The sequence below is a fragment of the Ovis aries genome, chromosome 8 (genome assembly GCF_016772045.2).
Source record: "Ovis aries strain OAR_USU_Benz2616 breed Rambouillet chromosome 8, ARS-UI_Ramb_v3.0, whole genome shotgun sequence".
In the NCBI taxonomy this organism is placed as follows: Eukaryota; Metazoa; Chordata; class Mammalia; order Artiodactyla; family Bovidae; genus Ovis; species Ovis aries.
This window is the reverse complement of record NC_056061.1, coordinates 47308080-47324126: the sequence shown is the minus strand read 5'-3', so window position 1 is coordinate 47324126 and position 16047 is coordinate 47308080. Positions and strand designations below refer to the sequence as shown.

At 46.8% G+C, this 16047-nt stretch overlaps 1 protein-coding gene and 1 long non-coding RNA gene across 3 annotated transcripts in view; both read right to left on the bottom strand.

The window, feature by feature from the left end:
• BACH2 (BTB domain and CNC homolog 2) overlaps nucleotides 1-4063 on the bottom strand; it is a 388486-nt gene extending 384423 nt beyond the window's left edge. For both annotated transcript variants that reach the window (XM_060419566.1, XM_042253398.2), the window contains exon 1: nucleotides 3659-4063. The gene's annotated coding sequence lies outside the window, so the exon portion shown is untranslated. The remainder of the gene's footprint in view (nucleotides 1-3658) is intronic.
• Nucleotides 4064-9913: 5850 nt separating this feature from the next.
• LOC132660240 (uncharacterized) lies at nucleotides 9914-15239 on the bottom strand. Its single transcript, XR_009601632.1, has 2 exons — nucleotides 14795-15239; nucleotides 9914-13447 (listed from the first exon to the last, which is right to left on the bottom strand). It is a non-coding gene; the product is annotated as an uncharacterized LOC132660240 (long non-coding RNA).
• Between the last annotated feature and the right edge of the window lie 808 nt (nucleotides 15240-16047).

The following is a 16047-nucleotide window of genomic DNA, read 5'->3' as shown; positions in this document are numbered from 1 at the left end:
GCCAGACAGTCTACAGGCCAGCTCCGGCACTTATAATGTTTCTGCCTGGTGTTATTAAAAAAAGTGTGAGCAAATATTTAGAAAGTAGGGGATTCCACACCAAAACCCTGATATCCAGCTTCCCTCAGAAAAATCAGACAGTGTGGAGACACAAAGCCACTATTCCCACCCCTTCCTGCCTGATGACAAGTAGCTGAGATGGTGCAGTGGTTGCCTGCCACTCCACGCCATGCCCCCTCCTCTTCAAGACGGTGTGAAATAAAGATGAAGGGCCCCATGTTCCAGAATTATTAAGGATCTCAAGAAGAACAAGAGCAGAAGATTAAACCATGTGTGAGGTCCTTCTGAGAGGGGAGGGGGCCTGGGCAATGGTGCAGGTCACGTGCCCACCAAGCTGGTCCTGCTCCCCACCCCTCAGCCAGACAGGAGGGTATTTATGTATCTGAGTATAAGCCAACATTTTCGAGAAGCCAGACACTGCACCCCCTGAAATCTGAGGTAGACAAAAAAGTAGGGCAGTGAAGCCCAGCCCCGCTGAGCTAGAGAGCCACTAGGATCTCTCTCTTCCCTTGTTAAGGCTGGATCCATCCCAGAGACACTAAGCATGAGTTAATCCAAGTAAAATTAAACTGCTCTCAACAATACAGACTGGCCTGAGCCCTTTTGTCAGCGTCCCAGGAGCCTCGATCACAAATTCCGAGGAACAGTTCACAAGCACTAATGAGTAAGTCCTGTTGCTTGTGCAGACAGTGGGCTCAGAAGTGAAGGGCTGGCCTAGGAGAGATGTGAACCTGACCATCTGGCTCTCTGCGACTTACTTTGATCACTAAATGAATTGCAACAAATTGAAGAGCACATGGCTAGAGTTAATTGTCTCATCTGTAATCTGACCCTACTTTTAGGCAGTTATTATTACCCTCTATCAGGTGGGAACATTTCCCACCATCGCTGCAAAGTGCATTTTCCTGATGAACTGTAATGGATTATTAAATTCCATATCGGGATAACAATACTTTGCACTTTTGCAGTGCCTTTCATCCAGGGATGTCAGAGCAGTTTACAAATAATTAAGCCCCTCATCACACTGCAGCCAGAGGTGAGTGACTGAAAGGGACTGGCCTGAAGACACTGAGTCAAAGGCATAATTCAAAAGAAAGAAAATGAATGGCTTTCTCTCAGGCACTAGAAATGCTGAAAAGTTATGGGGGTGGGGAAAAGGGGGTCCCTGACTCCCTCCCTTTCTTTCTGCCTTACTTCTCCTTTATTGCAGATCTTCGCCTGCAACATACAAAGAACTGATAAGTAACTAACAGATGTGCATATAATTTAGCTATGAGCTCACAGACACATATATGAGGAGAATGCTCTTCCATGTAATCCTGGCATATACAACACGAACTGACATTTCAATCCACCTGCAGAACTGACAGATACCAGAATTAACACATTAATGATTACCAAATGGCAAACGTAAAGCCTTCCAAAATCCAAAAAGAAAATATTACTCGGCACAAATAAAGTATATTCTAACAAAACTTCTCTATTCCACGGTTGTGTTTTCTGTTTCTGGGACGCTCATCTGAATGATATTCAAGTTTCAGGAACAGCAAACAGGATGGAAGTGGGCAATTATCGCATTTTTTTTTAAAAGCAGAACACTAAACATTTCAGCCACTCAAAAGTTTTGTGGTGAAATTATAAACTCCTGAAAAACTGCATTTATAACGGAAATGCTGACAGGCCTTTTACGAGAGCAGTTTGAATGCAACACTGTTATTTAGCCATCTCTCTTACAGACTGAAGGCTAATTCTAACAAGATGTCATTTTGACTCACATTTATTATTACCTGTAAGAATGAAAACCGCCGTTTACTCACAAGCTGCGAGCTGCCGGAGCACCAGGGTGGGGCAATCTCACATTGTAAGCGAGACACCGCTGCCTTACCAAAATAGCCCCTCCACCAACCGAGTGGCAGCCTTTCCCCGCACAGCTTCTTTCATGTCAGCCAGAGCCTTCGCAGCTCAACATGCCTTTCCTACATGTTACATTTTAATGATCTGAGAAAACCGTTATCAGAGTTAACATCTCTAATTTTACTCTAAACAGACAAAAGCAAAATATCTCATTAGGCATCATCTCCGCCAAGGTTCCCACTAGGCAGGAAAGGATTTTTATCTAAAGTAATTACTCATTTTAGTTAAATACACTCAACAGATGAAATTTACACCGGGAGTGAGAGACTGCAGCACTAGACCGCGAAGGTGAAAGCCGAGGAACGCTGCGTCCCGCCGCTCCCTTCGCCAGGCGGCCGAGAGTGCGCAGCTCTGCCCGGAGTTGGGCGCCCTCGTCCCTCCTGTTTCGCAGGGGTCACGGGTCATCGAGACGACGGTGACCAGACAGGCAAATTGCGAAGCGCTCCTTCCCCGGCCACAGACAAAAACCATCTGACGGCGGTGCGGGAACTTCCCCCCAAGTTATCAAACTCGCCTACATGCGAGACGGTGCTGCAGATACCTCGCGCGCCCACGACCCTGGAAGCCTGCGGTGCGCGGTCCCTTTCACACGCACACACCCGGCCCTGTCCGCTTCCTCCCACGGTCCGAATTCTTGCAAATCCCCGGCCAAACCGAGGTCGCCGAGGTGCTCACTCGAGTCCCTTCTCGCGGGCAGCTAGGGTAGTCCAAGGAGCGCCGCCCGCCTCCCTCTCCATGGGTGCTCGGCTCCTGAGCACTCACCGGGTGAGAGGAGAAAAACTGCGAGACCCTACAGGGCGCCTCGGCGAGGGGGCGGTGGAGCGGTGTCCCCTGGATAAACTCTCCTAGGTGGAGCCCAAAAGGGGTTTGCAGACTGAAGTGCAGGCAGGGAGAAGAGGGGGTGTGTGTTGCACTTTGATTTCATGCAGAATCGTGGAAGAGGAAGGTGCAAGATTTTTCTGTCTGAAGGCACGAGCCTTTCGGCTCGAGCTCCCCGGGACTCATGCCAATGACCTGGTCCTTGGCTAATAGCGATCGTACCCAGCGCGCAGCCCGAGGTCTGCGCCGAGAGTCCCCGGGCTGCCTCTTCCCGGGACCCTAAACTTGGGCTTTGATACCTCGCCAGTCGCTGTAGTCTCAGCTACCCGGCGGCGACTGACAGCCGAGCGCAAAGCTTCGCGGAGCAGCCCGGGTCGCGGACGCCGCGAGCTGGGAGGAGGCCGCCCGGCCTGGCACCGCGATCGCGGGCTGGGGGCCCGAGTGCAGGGCCGTGGGTCTGACAGCTGCTCCGGTCGCGCGGACGCGCGCCTCCCTCCAGCCCGCCCGCCCCACGCCTGACTTATTACCCTCTGCTCCTCCTCCCCCTGCTGTTCCAAAACACCCGTCGACGCGAGCAAAATACAATGCCTCCTCGCCCGCCGTAAACAGCCGGGCGACAGAGCGCACGGCCGCAGCCGCGCGTCCGCCTGCTCAGCTCCCACCCCCTTCCCGTTCCTAGAAAATGCCATCAAAGCGGGCAGGGCGCTCGGCTGGCGGCTGCGTGCGCACCCCGCAGCCGCGGCTCCCTTCCCGCGCCGCTTCCTCACGCCTCCCCGCCAGTCCCGCAAGCCCGCTCCCCCCGCGCCCCCTCCCCGGCCAACTTGCCCCGCCGCGGGGGCCCGGGACTCGCGGGCCACGGACTCACCTCGCCAGAGAACTTTGCGTTCTTTTCCGTCTCCTCTTGCCCGCGTCCTCCCAGCCCGCAGCCCCCTCCCGGCGGTCGGCGGATCGGGGAGGGGTGGGGGTCACCGAAGGCTCACCGAGGGGAGGCGCATCACATGGCAGCTCGTCCCCAGCCCCCCGAGAGTGGCGGGAAGGGGGAGGGGAAGGGTCGAGGGGAGGCCGGGGAGAAAGCGAGAGCCCGGCGGCCGCGGGAGTGGGCAGGCGCGGTGGCGAGGGCGGCGGCGGGCGCTGGCTTTAGCGCTGCTGCGACCGCAGCCCGGGCGTGCACGGTCGCCGCTGCCGCTGCTGCCGCTGCTGCTGCTGCTGCTGGCGAGGCGGCGGCTGCTCGGCGCTGTTTGCTCCTCGCCGCGCGGCTCGCGCTCTCCCCGGAACGCCCACACTCTCAATCGCTACATTGTTGACATTCGGCGCTGACGTCACCCGTTCCCCATTCACAATAACTTTACGGGAGCCGGGCAGCGCACCTCCCCGGCCGCTGGGGCGCCGTACGCCCGGCGACTAGCGTAAGCCGCTCCGCGAATGGCGCTCCGGGGGCTAGGGCGGAGGGACAGGGGGCGGGCGCGCGCTCGGCCTACTCGCGGGAGGGGGCGCGCCTCACGCCGCCGCCGCTGCTGCTCTCCCCGCTTTGTGCGGCCGCGCGGCCTGGAGAGCCCCTTGCTCCTGGCTCTCCTAGCCGCCTGGTCGGTCCGGCCTGGCCGGCGACTCGCCCAGGGGCCTTGAAAGGCCAGGACTGGGGGCGAGAGGGGTGGTTGGAGAGGTGATGGCTGGTGTGTCACGTGGGGAGCGGGCAGAGCCGGGGCACTAGACCCTGGAAGGGGAGTGGGACCTCGAGACCTGGGTTTCCGGGCTTGCCTAGCGGTTTCCCAAGAAGGGGCAGGAAAAGATGCTCTGCGGGCCCCTCAAAGCTGACCGGTCCCCCTGTTGGGAGCAGACGGGGTGAGAAAGAGTAGCCTCTGACCTAACGTTGATACTGACTTTTGAATCCTTTCCAGGAGGGCCTCCGCCTGTCCCACCGAGGTGGCCTCTAAGTCCACACGCCAGGGTTTGAAAAGGGGCGCGTGCGATTGCGAAGCTCACCCAAGAGCCTACCTCGCAGCTGCTGCCCCAGTCCTGCTGGGTTCCAGCCCCCTCCCCCGCAGCCCACTCGAGAGGCCGCCAGGGTGTTGCTGCTGCACTTGAAGGCCATCGCGCGGCTGCCCTGTCGGAAGAAAGCTTGATGGTGGTTAGGGTTTTACAGAAAGTAATTAGGACTTCGACTGAAGGAACATTTGCAATAAAAGGAGGTTGTGTTAGTATAGTGCTGGTGCCTGCAACTTTACGCCTGCGAAGGCCAAGAAATTCTGCCACGTTTCCCTGAACACCTATAACTTGGCCCCCTTGTGTACAGGCAGTATTCTGTATTATTACATGTGGTGCTGATTTTTAATGAAGATTATAAAACTTTGGCTCGCTCTACTGAGAGAAGGACCATAAATCGCCCCTGTAAAATGGGCACTGGCATATGCTGAGGAAGCAGCGAAGCGCTGCCCTGGGAGTCTTGTGATATCAGCCAAAGTGTTGCTCTGAACCACCTTCGTTTGAGGGCAGAGTTTTCAAAGGCCCCATTTTGAACGTCTGCGTGGAAAGCTAACCAATGGCTGCAAGGAAGCGGAAGGGGCCAAGGTAATTTTTCTAGCAGCATTGCAGAGCCTCCTGGAATAGGTCGAGACCCACACTGGGTATCTTCCTCTGCTAGCATCTCTACTTTTCGGATGAACAGCAGTCCCAGGGGTAGGAGCAGCCCTCAGTCCCCTGATTCGATGAATCTTGTGCTCCTTTTGACAAAATATCCTGGCATCTGAGAGGTTCCTACCTGGCCTCAGGGTCAGGACAGAATTCTGATGATCTGCCTTGGCGGGGCCATTTCTTATAGTCTTCTGAACAGTGATGTTTCTGCATTCCTCCTTCTTGTAAGCATGTGAGTGTCAATGTGATAACTTTGCTTTTTAGTAGAACCAAGCAATGTTTTCTCCTAAGTGCCAGGCTTGAGAAGATCGCTAGGAGGGTGGAGTAGATTAATTTGTTTTGAAAACAAATTGTGGCCACCCAGCTGTGAATGGAGTTGGGTGCATCAGAGTAGATTGTTGAGGGTGGAGGTTGGCATAGGTTGTGGTGAGAGGGTGGGGTTGGGGCGGAGTGGCTGGTGGAAACGGATCTTGCCACCGTGTTTCTGGTCCAGGTTGGATATGGATACAAGAAAGGCTATTAGGTCATTCCAATTAGCCTATTTGCCAAAGACTCAGAAGGGGAGCTTTCTTAGTTTGAAATTCTCAAGTATGGGACGGGACAGCAATTAGAGGTGCAACTATTATAGGTTGTTTCATTTAGTTATTCAGGGAGGTGGAATTAGAAAGAATTGACCTCTAAGTCATGTCTGGGACTGCAATCATGGGCTTCTGTCAGACAAAATCTCTGCCCTGGAGGAGCTGGAAGTCTGGTAGGCAGTTAGCTATTTCATTTTCAAAGTCAGAAGTGGGTAATTTGAATTAAAGCCTGTAAAGCATATTCAGAATCACATAAAATTAAGATGGTAAATCAAGAACCGGACACTCTATCAGAACTGTTGCAGAGGTCAGGCTGTGGATGGCCTTAGCATCCTTGTCATGAACATTTGTCGGCCATCCCCTGGGCTTGAAATGCTGCTCTGGGCACTAAGGCTTTTACAATGTGAAACAGATGCAGGTCCTTTCCTCTGTATATTCATGGTGGTAACTTGAGTAGAAGTCAATTTATTCCCCATGCCTACAACTTTCAACCTTTCTTGATATACTTTTCTTCTTACCTAATTAGATGTGTGTGCTGATCCAGAATAGGGGCTTCATCTGTGATATGTTTCTTAAAGGCAGGATATGATTTCCAGAGACAATAATTTGTACCATAGTATTGAAGTCAGTAATTTTTGTCCCCATAAATCTTGATTTTATAAAATAAAACAGGAAAGATTAAAATATGCAGGAAACAAAAAGAACAAAGGAAGACAGAAGAAAAAAGTGAGCGGTTCTCAAGTCTTTGATTTTCTCATTCTCCAGCATCCCTCTTAAAGGATCTAAGGATGTTGAAAAGATATAATCATTTTGCTTAGGCAGAATTTGAAATGCTGTACCTTGAACAAGACGTAGCAGGGCAAAGTTAAAATCAGATGAGAGAGAATGGAGTAAGATGTTTAGAGGGAGAATATCAAAGACAAAAGGAGGCAAAACACTGGAGGAAATTTCTGTTAAGAAAGTTCTGAGTTCTACTCACGGGGCGAATTCCTCAAAATTATGCCTGAGATTTATTATTTCAAAACCAGATGTTTTGAAGTATATATAAGCCATAAAATCTCAGCTCAGTACTGCACAAGTAACACCTGGAAGAACTGGTGAGATTTGAATAGTTTTGAGTGGTGTTTTGTTCAGTAATTGTTAAGCCACCTCTTTGTGGCAGGCACTGTTCTATGAGCTGGCATGCAGAATTCATTCTAGTGATGAGATTGGGGTGGGGGAGAGAGACAGACAATGAACCAAATATATATTTATATATAAAAAACATACTACTTGACCATATATATATATATATATATAAATCTGAGACATAAATGAGCAGAGAACAGAGCTATCTTGGGGGAGAGCTTTTCACACATGGGGAAAAGCAGGTGCAAAGGTCTAAGGTAGGGTGGTCAGGGACAGCAAAGAGGCCACAGTGCCTGATGCAGAAGAGCAGGAAGCAGAGTAGCAGGAGACGATGCCAGAAAGCTAGCCAGGCTTTTAGTTTAGGTGAAATTTACAGGGGGTTCTGCAGAGAAAGGACCCTGTCTGGCCTTGACTCCTAAAAAAGCATTTTGTTTGGCAAATGGAGGAGACAACAAGAGTGTGAACACGGAGAGCACTTAGGAGGCTATTGAGATAGGCTAAGAGGGAGGTGATGGTAATTCCGACTGCAATAATAGCTGTAAATGGAATCTAGATATATGTTCAAAGTAAACCAGATGCGACTGACTGATTCAGCTGTGGGATGTGAGAGAAATAAGGAGTCAAAGGAAATTCTAGACTTTGGCCTAAATAGCTGATTAACAGAAATTCCATTTTGTGAGATGGGGAGGGCTACAGAAGAAACAGGTAATGGGGAGGGAGAAGTTCAAATGTTTGCATTTGGAGAAAGTAAGTAAACTTCAGGCTTCTCTGGTGGCTCAGTTGGTAAAGAATCCGCCTGCAATGCAGGAGACCCAGGTTTGATCCCTGGATCTGGAAGATCTGCTGGAAAAGAAATGGCAACCCGCTCCAGAATTCTTACCTGGGAAATCCCATGGACAGAGGAGCCTGGCAGGCTACAGTCCATGGGGTTGCAAGAGTCTGACATGACTTAGCGACTAAATCATCAACCAACCAACTAACCACCAAACTTCAGACACCTGTTGACGTCTAAGTGAAAACACTGAGTAAACAATTAAACATGGGAGACTGAGACTTCAGAAGAGAGATCTAGACTAGAGTTGGAAATCTGTGTGTCATCAACACAGAAAATCTGGGAATGTGGGTGGAGAAGAGAAGAGGTCTGAGGATAAGCCCTGGAGCAGGGCAGCATTTAGAGGTCAGAAGAGGAATAAAATGAGGATCTGGCCAGGGTGACTGAGAAACAGCAACAGTGAGAGTAGGGGAGTGGGCAGCGTAGCACCCTAGAACCAAGTGAAAGTGGATGTTTTGAGAAGTAGGGGCTAATCAGTTGTGCCAGCGCTTTGAGAGGTCTTATTGATGAGAACATACCATTGACTTTTTTCTAAGTTGAATATTTTATTTATTTTTTGTTTATTTCAGCTGTGCCACAGGGTATATGTGATCTTAGTTCCCCAACCAGGAATGGAACTGTTGCTCCCTTCATCAGAAGCTCAGTGTTTTAACCACTGGACCCCACCCAGGAAGTCCCCCCACTGACTTTTAATGATCTGAAGAGCGCTGGTGTCTTTGACAGCAGCGAGTGATATGGACTCACCCTGGCTGAAGTGAGTCTGGGAGATACTGGGAGGAGAGGAAGTAGAGGCAGTGGGTGTGAGGCACTCTCTAAAGGAGCTTTGCTGTGAAAGACAAAATGGAGACATGGGTAGAGGGTGATGGGAGAAATTAGACCTTGTTGGTAAGAATAATCCAGTCAAGAGGGGAAACTGTTGAAGTCAAGAGAGAGTGGACAACTTCTAGAGTGAAGTTCTTGAGTCAGGTAGGGTCAGTTCATCCCCCACGAGAGGAAGGCAGGTGGCTCAGGCAGAGATGCTCAGGGAGGCTGGTCTGGGGTGGCGGGAGATGCCAGGAGTCCTTGTCTGGCTGATTCTATTTTCTTAGGAGATTGAGAAGTGAGGTCATCAGCTGATGGTGGAGAAGGGAAGGGTGTAGGAGTTGGAGGAGAGAGGAAAAGTGGACTGCTGCTGCTGCTGCTGTCGCTTCAGTCGTGTCCGACTCTGTGCGACCCCATAGGCGGCAGCCCACCAGGCTCCCCCGTCCCTGGGATTCTCCAGGCAAGAACACTGGAGTGGGTTGCCATTTCCTTCCCCAGTGCATGAAAGTGAAAGGTGAAAGCAAAGTCACTCAGTCATGTCCGACTCTTAGCGACCCCATGGACTGCCCCATAGTCCAGCACAATGTAGCAGGACTACTGGGCAGCTCAGATGGAGTTTGAGGGTCACTACTAGAGTCTTTATGGACATAACATTGCCAAGAAGACTTATTCCTCATCATATAAACTCTCATACAAGTTTTGAAAAATAATCAATGTATTCCAAACTAGAGAGTGTTGTCATTTTTCAGAGTAACTAGGACCATGCAGAAATTTTACTGCTAGCTATTGTTAAATTTAGCTGGCAGCCTTCTTGCTTTTTAACTACTCATTCGTCTTATTTATCACATCTTTATCTCCCCCAAAGTTCACCTCAGTTCCTAAGAAGGACTGGAAATAGTCCTTAGGAGGAAAAAATGTTCCTACATCATTATCCATGGTAACATACCCGAAGATCTTCTTTTACAATGAAGAATTGATGCCACTATTATCTAAAAATTTAAGAGAAATAAACTAATTCTTCTTCAGGCACAGTTGAATATCTGTTGTGCTGATGAGAGAGGAAAAATTAGAAAATGCTAGATCCTATCCTTAAGACACTTAAATTTAGGTAGAAAGTCAAAGCTAACATAAATGAAACAGTGGACAAATGTGATTTTATATTTAATTAATTTTATTAATCATTTCATGCATTACTTATATTAAGGTTTAAAATTATTTACATATAAATGATATTTATTAGAACTTATACTATTGAAAAAATTAAGAATATACAAAAAGATTTTTTGTATGATGGCAAAAAAGAAATGGAAAAATCTAAACGCCTACAGCAGAGGATTGGCTGAATTAGTGGTGGCTTATATATAAAAGTGAATATCACAGATTCATAAAAAATAACATTGAAAAAGTATATATATTGGTATTTTAGTGCTTTATTAGTACATTTTCTTTAAAAACTGCAAAACAGTATGATCCCCAAAGTGGAAAAACTGTCTAAGTGGCCATAGAAAGAAAGTGTGGAAGGATATACAGCCAGTGTTAAAGTAGAGCTTATGAGTGGTTTTTCTTTTTGCTTAACTGTTTTTTTTTTCTCTAATATAAATGTATTACTTCTGCAATAAAGAAATCCAATAAAAGTTATAAAATTCAAGATGTGTGTAATTAAATTCTAATAAGAACTTAAGTGTTGTAGGTGTTAAGAGGGAAAAAAATTTTTTTTATGAGGGTTGAAACAGCCAGGAAGGTTTTCACTGAGAAGATGGAATTTGAGTTGAACATCAAGGCTGGGAAGGATTCAGAGAGGAGGAAAAGTGGCTGGACACTCAACACCAAAGTATCCCCAGAGGGTGGACTTTGGTCTGACCAAACCATCCATGTGTTGGAGTCTTAAGAAGGACTTAAGACATTATGACATCAAGAAAGTTAGATCAGAAAGTTATGGAAGACACTGCCTGCTGTGACAGCCAACAAGGAGCCCTCAGGTACTGCAGCCAGGAAGGGCCATTGTCATGATGACAAGGCTTTTGAGAAATATGTTTCTCCTTCCTACCCTCTCTCATTGGCCAAAACCTTTTATCTGTTAGAAAGCAATCACTTACCTGCCTGCCTTCACTTCTTTCATACATTCCCTGATTCCTTGATTCTGAAGGACAAGGAGATTTTGTCAAACATAGAGGTTGGAAGGTTATTCTCGGCAGGGAAATTGGGATAGTGAAAGTTCAAGAACTGTAGGATGTTAAAAGTAACAGCCAGTAGCACAATATAAGACTAGAGAGGTGGACGTGGATCAAAAGCATGAAGATTTAATTTTATCCATAGGGCACAATGCCTCTTCAACTTTCCAGGGACGTGCTTGTAAAATGGCAGAGATAGGATGCTAACAGCTAGGAATCCTGGAAAATGGCCCCAAATGCTCTTCTCCAAGCATAGCGTGTCTGTGAAATCTCTTGTTATATGTTAATTCAACAAAACTTCTGTTGCCTCTATGATGAACAGGAGCTGATTTTACTATACAATCTTATTTAAATAATTTGGTGTCCATTAGGACTAAAATTTCTTCTCCCACACTCAAAATCTTTTATTAAAATCAATGCACTGTAGGAAATGCTCTGAGTTTATCTGTGTCTTCAAAGATGCTCAGAGATACAGGAAAGCCTGGCTGGGTGGCTTTCAACGACCAGTTGCCAGCTGTCAGAGGGGCATAATCAGTTTTGGTTTTAGAAAAGAACATAGCATCGGCAGCATGAAGGGGCCAGAGGATATGGAGACAGTAGCAGAGATCCAGGAACAAGATGATAAGAGCTCAAACCAACACATGGAATGGGACTAAGACCAAAAGGAAGGGGTCTACTGAAAGACATTCAGAGATATTCAAGATGTATGGATCACCTGCATGAGCGAATGGGGAGAGTGAGGAACAACCAGAGGGAAGAGCTGATCCTGGGATGTGGGAGGAGGGAAAAAGCACTCTGGTAAAGTGAAGTGAAGAGGAATGAGGGCTGGGGCTAGAACTCTAACAGCAGTGTTGAGGATGGGTGTGGGCAGGAATGGAGCTAACTGGAGGGGAAGATGGTCCAGAGATATGCACATCAACGAAAGCAAGGAGGACCTTTCCAGGAGGGGTCTGGGAACAGCATCCCACCAAAAGGAAAAGTCCGGAGGGACAGTAGGGAGGTTCTAGACCCACTTCATGGGGAGGGGTAGAATGAATGGGAGATGTGGGTCCCTGGAAGGACTGAGAAAGACACAGAGGTAGGAACCTACATGGAAGAAGAGACTGGAGATGAAAGGATGGAGTAGGTAAAGGCAGACAAACAGGATATGAAGGAAGAAATACAGCGTGAATCCAGAACTCTGGGTGGGCAGGAGTAGCCATGGATGGACTGGAGAAACGCAGACACTTGTGCTCATTTTGAGCATTAAACATAATCTGGGGGACAGATAGGCGGTTGTCAGATATCTACTCGGAAAAGTGGAACCTGAAAATGAACTGGATCATCATCAAAGAAAGGACAATGGTAAAATTTTGAGAGTTAAGGATAAGTAAGAAAACTGGGGTTGAGAGCTGGATTTTTTCTTCCCCCACAGGAAGAGGGTGATGAGTTCAAAGCTCAAATAAGCAAAATAATAGTGTTGGTAATAATAATGACAATGATAATAATAATATTGCTTTCCTTTCCCCTTTTTAAAATAAGTAACTCTAGCAATGTTCTCTTGTTCCCCTCCAAGCTTGTTGCGATGCTTAGCTTTTTTTAAATAAGTAAAATTTCAATGTTTGTCTCTTCCTTTGCCCACCTTGCAAAGATGTTTTTGGTCAATAAATGGATTATTTTCACCAATCATTACATATTTGCTTAAGAAACTTGAATAAGTTTGGTTGTAGACAGAAGTAATCTGACAATTTTCTCATGACTATGAAAAGAAAGCCTAGATGCTTTTATTCTAATACCAATGCATTAATACTAACTCTACATTCCCCCTCCCACCCTCAATCCAGCTTCTGAAGTTTTGAGGGGCACAGAGCTGAGTTCACTAATCCTATAGCAGTTTCCCCCAAAGAATCTAATAGGCTATACTTAGAGCTTTCAATCTGTTTTTAAAAAACAAACTTGTTTACGTGATATAATTACACAAGGGCATCCAACCTGAACGCTGGTAACAGCCACGCGCTGGTCAGCACAGCTGTCCCGCACCCACGTGCGTGCATCAGGCACAGCGCCTGCGTGGATGACCGAGATCCGGGCCTCCCCTCTCTCCATTTTCCCGAGGTGTTTCCTACAGAAGTCTCCCTCGGCACCACACACCCAGGTGCTCACTGCACTTCAGGGGGTAGGTGTATGTGGAAACCTGGTGACTCGTGCCCAGACTTGAACGGGGCGTTGGGTGATCTTGCAGATGGATGAAAACACCGAGTCCCTGTGTTTCTTCCAGTTTCACTTCAGCAGCTTCTGGATTTACAACTTTGCCCAGATTTGTCGTCATCGTCAGCCAGATCCTGTTAGGTTCCCTCCATCCTTCATTTTTCTGAGGCTGCAAAGGGCGGTGTGAAGGTTGGTCTAGGATATGTCTCAGAATCGTGCTGGGCGGTGCTCCAGAAAAGGGACCCAGATTCCCAGGTCTGATGACTAGTTCATGTGAACCCAAGCAGATGCTGAATCAGGAAGTTCGTTTCAGGATAGCCTACTTCACTCTGAAAAGAACAGGAAACGCTACGAATTTCTTTTCTCCCAAACTTTCCTTTTTCAAATTCAGTGGTAGACAAAGTTGCTGTTCCTTTCTGATCTCACCTGTGTTACCTACAGCCTCACCTGTGGGTTCCTTTCAATCATAAAGAATATCTTTGAAAAATATCTTACTTAGAAATAATTACAAACTTTTGGAAAAGGTGCAAGATTAATACATAGAACTCCCCTATCACCTCCAGCTCAGATATCCCGATTGTTAATATTTTGACGCATTTGTGTGTTTTCTCTTTCTCCCCCTTTTTATCTATAGGTATCTGCATACACACTTAATTATTGTTATTCTTTTTCTGAATATTTGAAAGCAAGTTTCAGCATCATGGGCTTCCCTGGTGGCTCAGCTGGTAAAGAATCCGCCTGCAATGTGGGAGACCTGTGCTCAGTCCCTGGGTTGGGAAGATCCCCTGCAGGAGCGAACAGCTACCCATTCCAGTATTCCGGCCTGGAGAATTCCACGGACTGTACAGTCCACACAGTCACAAAAAGTCGGACACGACTGAGTGACTTTCACTTCACTTCAGCATCATGCCCATCAACCGCTAAATGCGTGAGAGAATATTTTCGAAAGACAATGACTCCTCCATAAGCACAATGCAGCATCCAAATCAGGAAGTCGGCACTGCTGTAACCCTGGCAGCCAATCCAGAGACTCTATTCAGATTTCACCGACTGTCCCAACAACATCTTTTTCCTTTCTGGTCCAAGATCCAGTTCAGGATCACGGTTTCCTTTAGCTGTCACATCTCTTTGGTCTCTTTCCCTCTGGACCAGCTCTCTGTTGATGTCTCCTCGCCTCTGCCCCCTACTGTCTCCAGAGAAAGGGCCAGGAAGGGGGACGGAAGCATGGCAATACTCCTTTTGTCTATTATTTGATTCAAAGTGTTGGTACTACATATACTGAGCAGTTCATTTAAGGTTTTGCAATCTTTGTTTGTATGCTATGTCTCAGTTTAAAAAGAAAAAGGTAGAAATAACCAGGTGGAAATAAATGATGCTTACATGATAATTAATAAACCATCCCAAATGAATGAAGCACCCTCACCTCACAAGGACTTTGTAGTGCTTTTCTCGTTGCTTCTTTCCTGCCCCAGCAAACTCCTACTCACCCAGCTCTGTACTCACCCAGCTCTGCAGGTAGTGAAACTTCTCTCACCCACCCTCCCACGCAGGTCAGGGCTGCCTTATGTGTACCTTGAACCCAAATCCTTTGCAGCATTCATTACACGTACGTTCCACTGCTCTTTTTAAACGTATCTTTTAAAATTGTGGTAAAATGCATGTAACATAAAACTTACCATCTTAACTGTTTTGAAGTGTACTGTTCAGTAACTTTAAGCACATTCCCATTTCTGTGCAGCCATCACCACTATCCTTCTCCAGAACTCCTTTCATCTTGCTAGAGGAAAACTCTGGAGACTTCCTTGGTGATACAGTGGTTAAGAGTTCAGCTTCCAATGCAGGGGGTACAGGTTCCATCCCTGGTTGGGGAGCTGAGATCCCACATGCCTCCCGGCCAAGAGACCAAACCATGAAACAGAAGCAATACTGTAATAAATTCAGTGAAGTCTTTAAAACCAGTCCACATCAAAACAATCTTTTAAAAAATGAAAACTCTTTACCCATCAACTCCCATTTCTTCCCTTCCTCAGCCCTTGGCAGTCACTCTTCTTGTTTTCTCTGTGAATCTGACTACATTAGGTACCAGTTTTCCCACATCCTTGCCAATGCTTGTTGTTTTTGTTTTTGTGATTCTGACAGTCGCCATCCTGAGGAGTATGAGGTGGTATCTCACTGTGGTTTGATTTGCATTTCCCTTAGATTAGCGACCCTGAGCACTTCTTCATGTGCTTGTTGGTCATTTGTATCTTCTTCGGGGAAATGTCTGTTCAAGTTCTTTGCCAGTTTTTTGATCACGTTATTTGGTTTCTTGTTGAGTTGTAGGAATTCTTTGTATAGTCTGGGTGTTTACTCCTTATCAGATATATAAATTGCAAATATTCCCTCCTGTTCTATAGGCTGCTTTTTCACTCCTTTGATTGTGTCTCTCGATGCACAGGAGTTTTTAATTATCCATGTAGTCCAGTTTATCTACTTTTATGTGTGTTGCCTGTGCTTCTGGTGTCATGTCCAAAAAATGATTGCCAGTTTTCTTAATTTCCTTTTTGGATTGTTCATTTTCCTCTTTTCTGAGTGGAACGGTTTGCTCAATTTTAATCTCTTTCTCGGGGCAATAATCTTCAGGAGTGTAGAAACAGTGTCTGGTTTCACTCACAACTCCACCCCAAGTTCTTTGTATAGCAATAGTCACTGGGTGTATGCTCAATAAATACTAGTTAAACTTTTCTAATAATGTCAGGCTAGCTTAGTAGACTCATTGTCTGTTCTTATATGTGGATGAAGATTATGCTGAACCATTTATCTTGACTATCTTTTCAACCCCCTACCCTGAAAAAAATAAATAAAACAAAGATTTACTTAATGCTTACTGTATGCTAAGAATCTTTGTGTTACTTTATTTCTTGCAACAAGCCAGTGAGGTGGGCATAGA